The sequence below is a fragment of the Octodon degus genome, unplaced genomic scaffold (genome assembly GCF_000260255.1).
Source record: "Octodon degus isolate 3935 unplaced genomic scaffold, OctDeg1.0 scaffold00090, whole genome shotgun sequence".
Lineage (NCBI taxonomy): Eukaryota > Metazoa > Chordata > Mammalia > Rodentia > Octodontidae > Octodon > Octodon degus.
Window position 1 is genome coordinate 2,947,344 of NW_004524666.1, and position 12,400 is coordinate 2,959,743.

General features: G+C 38.4%; 1 pseudogene; it reads right to left on the reverse strand.

The window, feature by feature from the left end:
• Positions 1–9,909: 9,909 nt before the first annotated feature.
• Positions 9,910–11,114, reverse strand: LOC101561549 (annotated as a pseudogene).
• Positions 11,115–12,400: the final 1,286 nt, after the last annotated feature.

The window sequence follows — 12,400 nt, forward strand, 5'->3', positions numbered from 1 at the left end:
GTTTATTTCAGAAAAAGAAAGGATAGAAAAGTTTACATTTAAATGTGAAAGTAAGAAGATTCTTCATGGATTTTAGTACTATGAATACATTGTGGAAGTGAAAGACTTATTACAGATTAAAGGATTTCTAAGCTAAGCATCCAGAGAAGGAGAGTAACATAACAATTGAGAGTTCCAAAAAGAATCAGTAAGATATTTTGTCCTCCTACTTACGAAATTATCTGGATCATATGCTAAAATTTGGGTTACTATCAATTTATAAGTAGTCAATAGTAGATGCCTTCAGATATCAGTCTTAAAAAATAAAATATGTAAATTAATTTCCTTAAGTAAAATTCAGTAAATAGCAGTGGGTCCTGCCTTCATTACTACCTATACTGTTCTCAGAACTCTCATTCCAATCCCTCCTACAACCTGAAAACATAGGACAGTGTGATAGCAAGAAACACATCTCCAATTTTACTCTCAGATGCTAAAGTCCACCTTTGAAATATGTGACTGTTCATGTTGAATCTTTCAAACTGACTTGGTCTTAATTTCCTCCAAAATAAATCCCATCATCTTTCTGCATGTTTCCACTATGCTTAGAAATAAAGGTTGCTCCCCCTGCCATCCTGTACCATCACTTTCAGTGGGGCTGCAAACAAATAGTACTCCCCCTGGCTTTCTGAGATCAAGTCTCACCGAAACACAGAACCGTCATTGGAAGGCATCCATGGTAATGAGCTAGCACAGCAAAAGAAACACTTTAGTGCAATTAAAACTTTTCCACTTAGTTTCACTTTTAAAATGGGCTATTAGCCTAGAGAAATAAACTAAAATGCTTTTATTTCTAGGCTAGGAGGATGGGAGTCAGGAGAAGGCAACAGGAAAACTAAAAGATTCAGAAGTCTCCCAACATCATTCTCAAAACATTTTGTCTTTACAAATGCTTTAAACGCTTACAGTATCTTTCCTTTAAAACACATACAAATACACACATTGGGCCAGGTATCAACACAGACACGGATTTATAAATTTCAAAGTAAAATCCACAGATTTTCCTAATAAAAGTGGCTTCTAAGCCATCTAGAGTCTAGGTATTACCTAACAGTGAAATTTGGAGGGCAACAAATTCGGAAATGAAGTTTCAGAATATGTATGAATGAATTTAGCTTGCATACTGTTTATTTTTCATGAAGTCTTTACCCTTTAGGGTTTCCCACAGGTAATAACACAAGGGCTAGCAAAAGATGTTAGCAAATAACATCTAGGTGAATGCTTTTTTCCTCTAAGATGAAAGATACTAATGTTGAAATATTGATGATGAGCTCATTTAAGAAGAAAAACTTCAGTAAGAGGAAGGAGATAATTAACAGGTTTACAGGTCTTAGGAAGTAAATGGAACCCAATCCCATAGAATAGGTGGAAAGAAGGGCCTGTGGATAAGAGGTGACAATGTTCTGCACTAACAGGAGGAAGGTTAAGCACTACCCAAGAGTGCTACTCGACTAGGGCTTGAGGGATGCTGGATAGAAGTCTCTGAGCATGGATCTGGGGCTCCTTGGCTTCCGGCTCACAATTAAAAATCCATGTGTGCTTTGTTGAGATCCGACCATAGGTAATGAACAGGTTTTACCAGGCCAGCCCTCTAGAGGAAAGCTGTGTCAGCGTACAGTTAGTGAAAGTTGTCTCAGAAGGGCATCGCAGTCGAGTGCTCAAGCTTCTCTGACAGGTTATGCTCTGCATATTTTTATATTGCAAGGCCTTTGGTTTTTTTTGCTTGAGGCCTAGGGCAGAAGGATGGAACAGCTTTTCTCTACCCTCAATATCCAGTAGTTCTCTACTCTCAGCTGTCTCCCTTCCCCTTCCCCCGGATGTAGGGTCTACAAATTGCTGGAGCCCTCAACCATGAGACAGATGTTCCCCACATCTGTACTGATGTACTTGACCCTGGAACAGGACATCACTCTGTGGAGGAAATGGACTGAGAGGAGCTGGTACCTTTTCAGGTTTTAGCCTCTCACTTGCTTGTAGCTTTTCTATCTTTGAAATGCTACTTTAAGGACCTATTCTGAGGCCACATATCTAACTCTCTGCCAATTCCAGTGAGCTCCTGATTGTCCCTAAATTGTACTGCCAATTTCTGCTGGCCTTTTGAAAGCAGTAGTTAATGTTGAATTTTTTTTTTCTTTTTCTTCCTCTTATTTTTTTCTTTTGAACTTCTTACAATTTTTGTTGTTATTGCTTTGATTTTTTTCACTGAACCATTCTTGCAGGTTTATATCTGATAAACTCAATAACTCATTTGAATATAGCATCATGAAATACAGCAACCATTGTTAAATTCCTAATACTTTGTTTAGTGAAACTTTGAATCATTTCTAGTGCTGTTTTGTTTTTTCTTCCATCACTATTTTGCATTCTTTAAAAAATAATAAATAAATAAAAAGAAAAAAGAAAAGGGAATTCAGAGCCTTGTTTCTGTATAACTAGCTGCGTGACCTTGAGCAAGTTGCTGATGGTACCATTTTCCTACCTATAAAACAAAGATACAGAGATCATGAGTAATTTTAATAGTCACTGTAAGAACTATGTAAGCACATATAAATGTATAGTAATGAAAAGAAGAGAAAAGCATATAGAGAAAAGAAGATAAAATAAAATAAAGCTTTTGTAAATAAAGAAGGGAATTTTGGCCCTAGCCTTCTAAGGTCAATTAAGAATCAGGACATATGAGAACTTGTACTGTAACGCCATGTACCTCAGTAGTGTCCCAAATTTTCTGATCAAGAAGATTATGGGGCCAAAGAGGAAAGTGATCGATGACATAGAGTGTGCCTAAGGAGAGTCACATGGGGAGAAGACACTCTCTCAGGCTTTCACAGAGAGCACATTGGCCAAGCAATGGCCGTGACTCATCCACATGGCTGACACTGACAAGGTTCTACAATCTGAGGTACAGGATCTCAGGATAAATCCTGAGGGCATTTCACTGACCTTCTCAGACCAAAAAGCTACAACTCTTGTTGCACAGGTCCTGCTTTACCTTGGTCTTAACCATCCAGTAGAAAAGTATGAAGATGAAATATAGGAAGTAAAGCCATGTTGTGATGTTGAGCTGTGGGGGACTCAGGTCAATAATTTCTGACATTGCCAGTTAAAAAGAAGACCTAATGCTATGATGGGCTACTGGACTCTTTTAGAATATTTTGCTGAGTTTACACACCTATAATATTCAACAATGGAACTTAAAAAAATTGGGGTATAACTATGAATGTCCATTTTGTATCTGTGTATTCAGAGTGGTTGGGATAGATATATAGTTGCATTCTCTTAATGAATAGAATGATTTTTTCTAATGGTGTTTGTAAGTAGGATCACAAGTCTGCATCTTGTACAGCAATTAACCACTAAGAAGAATATATGCAGTGTATTATTTGTTGAAACTGTACTTTCGATTTGATTTGAAACTGTCTCATTGCTATATGTTTATCAATAAAACTTTGAAAAGAAAAAAATAAATAAAAGGGAAAAAATAAAAAAATAAAGAAGGGAAAAGGAGTTAAAGGGAGGATAGAAAATGGAAAAAGAAAGGTTTTAAGATAGATGATGTACAGTTAAAAAAAAACAAATTCCCTATGATAACTGTGATCATTATATGTACCTAAAATGTACTTAAATGCATACCTGAAATTAATAAATTTAATTTAAAATACATCAGTGGAGAGTTTTGAATAGAAAGATAAGTTGGTTTTAAATTTTTATTAAAGTGTGTTGATTTTGCTTTCTTACTGATTAGTTAATATATAAATATAATACTAAAATTACAAAAGAAAAATGTATAACATAAAATGAATTTTCTTTGGTCTCTCATCTAGATTTGAATTACTCTGTTTTTGTTACTATGACAAAATAAGCTGCCTAGGTAATTGTATTTGAAAAGACTTTAGTCTCACAGCTATGGTCAAGGACGTGGCTCTGGAGTTGGCCTCACTTTCTTCCTGACCTTGGGGCAAATGAACCGCACCCAACAGGAGTGTACATAGAGGTGGAGATTTTCCTGCCAACTGGAAAGACAAACTGAGGATCTGGAATCTCTCCAAAGTCATGCTGAACACTTGTCCTGGACGCTACCTCTCAGTGGTCCTGCAGCTTTCAACACTGCTATATGAAGGAACAGGCGCATGAAGGAACAGGTGCCCAACTCCTGAACATCTGGGGAACACTCATACCCAACCCCAGTCATCACACCCTCCAGGAGCACATGTATGGCTTAATCTTGCAACCTTCTCTTTTATACATAGGTAAGGAGAATTTGTAATTTCCCAAAAATATAAATGAAAAGATTTAACCATATAAATTGAATATGCCATAGTTAATATTATTTTTAGTTGAGTTCTTAGTTTCTTACCTGTACCAGTCTCATGCCACTTATTGAAAATAGTCACTTAACCTTTCTGATAAGTCAATTCTTTTCTGATAAAATTCACCAGCCTTTCCTTTGAGATATGTTAAATTCTTTTATTTGCCTGATCTAAGACTTTGTGTTCTTAATCATACAGAGCTTTTTACATTAAAAAAAAAAAGGAACAGTGAAGTTTATTAACTAACACATCTTGAGAACATGCTTTAGTTTTAGTTTTCAGGGTTATGTGGATTGTTTCCTAGCCAATATTAATAGGAATTATTCATTTGGTATATGTGAATGTTTTTAAATATCCAAGACTATCATTTGAAATCAAACATAGAAGTGAATTCACAATAACAATTATAAAAGTTCTTTCACTTTTTTCTCTTTCTAACTTTAACTGTCAGCACAAACAATGTATACATTTAATACTTATGCCTTTGACTTGAGAGGTCAAGAGGGACATCACACATCTGCAGGACATCTGCATCAACTTATGCCTCCTTGTTGTCACCTAGCAGAAATTCCAGGGGTCACATGGCCCTGACCATTTTCCACTTCTTCACAGAGCACACCATGCTTTCCTCAGGAAGCCTTCTCCCTCTGTAGCTCTCTTCAGACCCCACTCCCATCATGCCCTGCAAATGCCTTTCTCAAGCTAGCAGCCTTGGCCAAGGCTTGAAGCTTAGTATGGGGAATCTGCAACTCATACCTGGTCATTTACAAAATCCTCACCTACATATCTAAGTGTTTCTTCTTTTTGGTCTAAGTGAAATCTGAAGCAGGTGTTCAATGTGGGGAGTATTCAAACAATAGAAATGCTCTGTTCCTTAGTATTGCCAACACTGGGAATGATATCAGATCAGAGAGAGATGAAAACTGAATGTAGTACATGAACTCAGATGTGGCCTGGAACAGGGAAAAGTAGTAAGGCAGATAAGGGTATTTTATTGATATAGTTTTCATCATCTTATCATTATATTACAACTATATAACATAATTATTTGTGGTAATATTGAATAATGCCCCTAATTTTTGAAAATACATATTGAAACATTTTTAACAAAGTTATATAATTTTCCAATTTATTAAATGTTTCAAAAATTATGCATAAAGAAACAGAAAGGGTGACAAATTAAAGTGAGGCAAAATGTAAAAAAAAAAACCTTGGAAATCTGGGATATCTTAATAAAAATTGTCTTCTTACAAAGATTTTCCTAAAATTTGAAATTTTTCCCAAACAAAAAGTTTTAATAAAAACTGAGTCCAGAAGTTTTAGCCTGAATGACAAAAGAAAAGTGCTACCACGAATGATAGAGGAAAATAAGCAGTTAAAAGGGAAGCAGAGGACTGGATTGTGAAAGTGTAGAGTTTGAGGCATAATGTCTTCAGTGAAATTCTGCTCCCAAAAAGCAGCTGAAGCCTTAGAAATACAGAAAAGCCAGACAATAACAGAGACAGAATGCTGTCATAATTTTGAAGCAGCTAATAAGTACATCCAAAAATTTTCAGAAAACATGTTAACAAATGATTATGTACAATTTGTTTCAGAAGCCCAGTGTACTGTTAACCATGAAAGGAGAAGACTAAAACAATATAACATTCACCATCCAGAAAGCTTCAGAAAAATATGTTGACCTCTGGCTTGCATCAGCTGATTGCTGTTATTTCTCTACTTTGTGTTGACTTAAAACCTGGCTGGCCAGACTCCCATTAGTTGGAACTTTAATTATGTGGATGAAAAAGGGACTGTGATACATTAGTATTATTTATTTTTTACTCCCGAAAACACCAGAGACTAGGTAGCATTTGAACTACACTTAAGAAGTAACTAAGAGGGCAGCAGATCTGAATTTTAATAGACGAGCTTAATTGACTGCTGTTACTGAATGACTGATGTGTGGTCTCTCTAGTAATGCTGAATGCCACCTGTCCTGTGATCATTTTAGTCATCAGACTGCCACACGACAGCAGTTATGGATGCTACCAGTCTGCAACATGACAGACATTTTAAGGACCATTTGTTTTTCTATTTATATTGTACTAATGAATTAAATTTGTGGAGATATTGATGGTCCAAAGAGGACTAATAAAGGGTGTGCATGGACTCTCTTGTCTCTACAGTAGCATTTTCCTAACATCTAAGAACCACTGAGCCCCCAAACCTAATCAAGACAAACGTATTTGTTTTCTAGAACTGCACAGATAAACATGATTGAACTTCAATTTTTTTTTCTTATTCTAAAAACTGTGTCTTATAAAACTTTGATGTTACACAAACAACTATTTTAAGAAGTGGCTGTTCTAAGGATGCTCCATACCGGAGGAAAGAAATATTTTCAAAAACTTCAATCTACGATGCAAATGCATCTCATAGATCACACTACACAGCTGTGCAGTCCGCGTGTGTGCTCTCGGCAATCGTGGTGATAGATTCTTTCAAGAAAACTTCTTGTATGAGTGTCTGTCAAGAAATACAAAAAACAGTCCATGAATTCCACCCCATTAGTTCTGTGCTTGCTGTTTCTATACACTGTGGTTTCATCCTTATCTGAGAACTTTTCTAATCATGTTTATTGGCAAAGAATTGGTTTCTATCTAAATACCAGAGCATATAAAACAGTTATCTGTGGGAATATGAGATGCTACTGTTATCATCCGAGGACAACAATGACATTACATACATTTTAAAGTCAAACTACATATCAAAAACTATCTGACTATACTCCTGTCCTTTTAGCAGTATTTTTTTCAGCCCAAACATAAGTCATTTTATTTACGCTTCCAAGATTCCTACTTCTAACCACAGAGATTTAACCAACACAAAAGAAACATAATCAAAATCATTTTTGCATTGCTTTAGAGTCTCTATTGCAATGATGTTTCCAGCTTTTATGAGGCTATTGAGGCTGCAACTAAATTAATTCCTTTAATCATCTTATACAATATTTACTAAAGTAAAACTCTTACATAAAGCATATTTTCTGTCTTGCAGATGTAAAACTAGCATAATTATGTGTTGCATTTCCTACCCAAAAGTGTGTATGTTTTAATTAAAAAGGAACATTTCTATTATTTGTTGTATTGGCACCCTGCGTTTTTAATGTTACTGAATGGTAAAATTTTATTTCCACCACATTATACCATTCTCTGTGTTGTATTTATGAATAGGATAAGAGTAACCATCATTCCGACTATTGTGGCAAGAAATTACATGACTGAGACAGAGTCCTGTTTTTGAAAAGCAAACAACTATATATTTTAACAGTGCACAAAAACAGAAACTTCACCATTTAGATGAACTAAAATTGAACATTTTTCCAAGGGTGAGGATGTCATTGGTGTAGCACTTACCTAGCACACATGAGGTCCTGGGTTCAATTCTCAGCATCATAAAATAAATAAATGAGTAAATTTGTATAGATGAGTATACCTTGTGGGCTAAGAAGAGAAGGCAAACACTACAGGGAGCCTCGTGGTGAGAAGAGCTGGGATGAGGCTAAAGGGCTTGTGGGTAACACACAGCGTGTCCTACAGCTTACAGGCTAATGCAGCAGCCATTCATGGGCATTTGCTTATGTTCTGTTCACAAAGCATTTTTTTTTACAAATTTATCCATTGTTGCCCTTTCAGTTTAAAATAGGATTTTTAAACATTTATTTATTTATTTATTTATTTATTTATTTACTTATTGTTTAGGGAAGGGTCTACAGGACATTCAGGGTCTCACTACTAAATCAAACTCATAGTGATCCATTGGTTATTGGCAGCTATAGCTTGCTGCCTTGCTGTGTGTTATTTTTCAAGGCAGGCAACCCAAAAGAAAGTATCCATGACAAACCATAATCTTTCTAATCTAATCCCATGGTGGTATCCAGTCTATTGCTGGAAACCACTCATGTATAAGGTTTAAAAATTATGTCTGGGGACCATGGAGATAGCTCAGTAGAATAAGCACTTGCCTGGCAAGCACAGGGGTCTGAGTTCAATCTCTGGTTCCACAAAAAAAAAAAAAGAAAAAAACCTCACAAAAACTCAAAACCTAATTTTGCCCTTCTGCTTCAGTCCGCCATCGAGTGTGTGCTCTCGCCTCCTACCCACACAATGTCTTCTCACAAGACTCTCAGAGTCTAATGATTCCTGGCCAAGTAGCAGAAGCAGAATTGCCCCACTTCTCAGTGGATTCGTATGAAGACAGGTAATAAAATCAGGTGCAACTCCAAGAGGAGACACCAGAGGAGGACCAAGCTAGGACTGTCAGGAGTTGTGCATGAGCTGCAACACATTTACCCTCTGGGAGGTCACAAGACTATGTCCTCTTTTAATCATGGTCAAGACAATACTGAACAAAGTTTTTAAAATAACCATTGCCTGGACAGTGGAATATACTTAATCAGGAATCTTATTCTTTTTTATGTGATCAGTACTATTAAATCAATAAATTTTTGAAACCTTAAAAAAAAAAAAAAAAAAAAAAGCAATGTTAAGCAAGCAAACTCACACTAGCTGAGTGAAATCCTTCCTCCACACAAGCACGCTGACTGGAGTCAGATGTTCAGTGGTTCTTAACACAGCTGCATGAGCACCTACTCCAAACAGGCTCTACACTTCCATTTCCCATGGCCTGGGGGGAACAGAGGTCATGACTCACCGACACACTTGACCCTGGATGAGGACAATCCCCTATCAAACCCCACAGCTTCAGACATCAAGTCCAAAACCCGTACTCCAACCTCTACCCTGCAGGCTACATCCAGCAGAGCCCAGAAGGTTGATTGCATTTCACATCTACCAACAGGAGCAAGGACATGCCTTGGCTTAGTCAGCAACTGCGGTCTATGGGGAATACGCAGGGGGGTACCTCAGAAAGGGGTAGTCTCTAAACCATTGCATAGAAAATCATGACTAGCTGGATCCCAAAACTATAGATCTTGGAAACAAACCATCCATTGCATAAAACAGGAAGTATTCTTTTTTACTCAATATTTGTTTTATTTTTCTATTTTGTATTTATCTTTGCTTCATTGGGTTTTGAGGATTTTTTTCTCCTTTTCTCCTCTTTTAGTTTTTTTATCACCACTTTACCCTTTTTATCTTTCCTACTTATTTATTGTTTACTGCTTTTACTCTCAGATTATCTTTTCAATCTTTTCCTTGTTCATTTTTTCTTGCAACTGTTCTCTGTCACTACTACCTATCTTTTACACCTCAAAGCTCCTATCACAGTCTTGCTCACACTCCATGAATTTTCAACTCTTGATTTTTTACTGTCTAGTTTCTTACCAACCATCTTTACTACAGTGCATACCTTCTGAGTTTAAGAATTCTAGATAACTAGTTAATTTTATAGTATATCTATTTAATTCTAAACTATGAGTAGTTTATCAGTATAGGTAAAGTTATTCCACTTTAGACATTTACTATGGAACAAAGGACCAGTATTAGGTTTGTCATAGTGTTCATCCTACTGTTATAGATCTCATTTCTATGATTAAGAACTATATTTTATTTTATTTTAGTCATTTTTTATAAGAATCAGGATTTATTTTAGCAAAGAAAGTTCCAGAAGCCTCAGGTGGGCCAGAGCAGACCTGGCAGCTACACCTGGGAAAGTCAGTGGGACACACTTGGCTATCCATAGTGGAAAGGATAGCACTGTGCTGGCCACAGACACACAGTGCACCTGGCAGGAACCCAGAGCAAGTCCAGGCCACGCTCCAGAGGAGCAGCTCCAAGCTGGCCCTGAGGAGGAGCTTGGGTGCAGCGCTGCCTGCTTCCCACAGGGCATGCAGGGAGCATAGAGGGAGCCAGTGGTGCCACCTCACATGTACTCCCCAGTCAGTGATGATCACCTTCTGTTTTGTCTTCCTGTCCTTGCTGCCCTGGACCTCAATCTGCCGCAAGACATCCAAGCCTTTGGTGTCTTCCCCAAACACCATGTGCTTGCCACCCAGCTAATCTGTTTTGTCACAGGTCAGGAAGAACTGGGAACTGTTTGTGTTTGGGCCAGAGTTGGCCATGGAAAGGAGGCCTGGTCTTGTGTGCTTGAGTATAAAGTTTTCATCATCAAACTTCTTCCCATAGATGAACTTTCCCCCAGTTCCATTGTGGTTTGTGAAATCCCCAGCCTGGCACATGAACTGGGGGATGATGCAGTGGAAGCTTCTTCCCCTGAAGCCATAGCCCTTTTCATGGGTGCTCAGGCAGTAGAAATTCCCTGCCATCATGGGCACAATGTCAGAATGCAGGAGCATCTGGATATGGCTAGCTGGCTTGTTCCTGATCTTGATGTCCATGTACACCTGAGGATTTGACCAGGCCTTTTTTGCAGGGGCCTCTCCCTCCTGGGTTTCTACCTTGGAGGTTTCTGTCCCTTCTTCCTCTTTGTTCTCTTCAAGAGTGTTCCCAGGAAACTTCTTCAACCAGTCCTCATCTGACCAAACTGGTCTGGAAAAGCCCTCTTTAATTCCTATTGGTTCACACAAATTATCACACATTGTCTGTCCAAAGAGCTCAGATTCATTCATATTGTCAATAGCTGCTGCTGCATCCTCTGCCAACTCAAATTCAGCAAAAGCAAAACCTCCGTGCTTTTCCATTTCACAATCCAGAGAAATCTGAATATCTGTGATGTCTCCAAAAGGAATAAAAGCAGCATGAAGATCTTTGTCATCCACCTTTTCTGCCACCCTCCCACACACAGCACACACTTGGTAGTGGCCATCTTGGTCCCAAGAACTATATTTTTTTGGTCCTTAGGATTTAGCATTCACTTTGTATTGATGTTATAAAATACTGATATTATTACTGTAGACAAAGTGCACAGATGGTACTACTAATTGGTTTATTTAGGATGAAAATACCTGGATTATTTTAAGATTATTAACAATACTGTAGTGCATTTTTGGAAAACTATATATCAATCAAACATGATATAACCATCTGTCTCATCAAACAAACGTATTTGGATCATCACACATAGACAAAGGTCAGTAGTTTGCCAAGTTCAGAGGAGGCCACTATAAAATAAATAGAGTTTCACACTACAAACAAAGATTTCCACCAAATCAACTCATGAGGCTCAACACAAAATAAAAATAAACAAAAAATAGAAACATGAGAAGATAAGCCAACAACATGCCTCCCAGAATGACCGACTTTCCAAAACCGATCCATGAAGCATTAAAGGGGAAGAAACTGAAAGGTCCACACCAGAATTATAGCAGAGAAGATTGTTTAAACACTTGACAGGATCACAGAATGTACAAATAAGAAGACATTTCCAGGTAAACAAAACAATACAAGTCTATAGAAGACATCACTAAATACTAGAAGAACTTTTTGTTTAGCTCCAAAACAAAATACATATATGACAAGTATAAAAAAGAAGTGTGGGAGAGTTTCTGGCTTCCCTGAGCCTGTGGGACTACTTCAGACCAAAACCCAGGCACACCGCGTGAGTGAGACCCTCTGCTGTGCCCTGGGGACCCATCCACCCCTCCAGAGCTCCCTCCCCCAAGCCAACCGAGTGAGTAGGAACTACTGCGACACCCTTGGAATCCCCAGATCCAGCCCAGCACAGGTCCGGTGAGTGTGTGGGAGAGAATCCGGCTTCCCTGCACCCTTGGGACCTCTCCAGACCAAAACCCAGGCACACTGCATGAGTGAGACTCTCTGCCATGCCCTCAGGACCCCTCCACCCCTCCAGAGCCCCTGCACCCAAGCCTGCCCAGTGAACGAAAATTTCGGCATTGTTCTTGGGACACCCAGATACAGCCCCAGCCCAGGCCCGGCCAGTGTGTGGGAGAGTTTCTGTGCTCCTCTGTGCACCCTAAGCCAGGGGCACAACAGAGGGGAACCTCAGGTTCACTGCTGCTCCAGAGGAGTAGAACAGGTTCACCTCCAAGGGCTGCAGCAGGAAGGAGCTGAACACAACAGCTAGACCAAAGCCAGGCATAACTGGATAAACTCAAACTTAATACATCTGCACCCGAATTACAGTAGATGCTA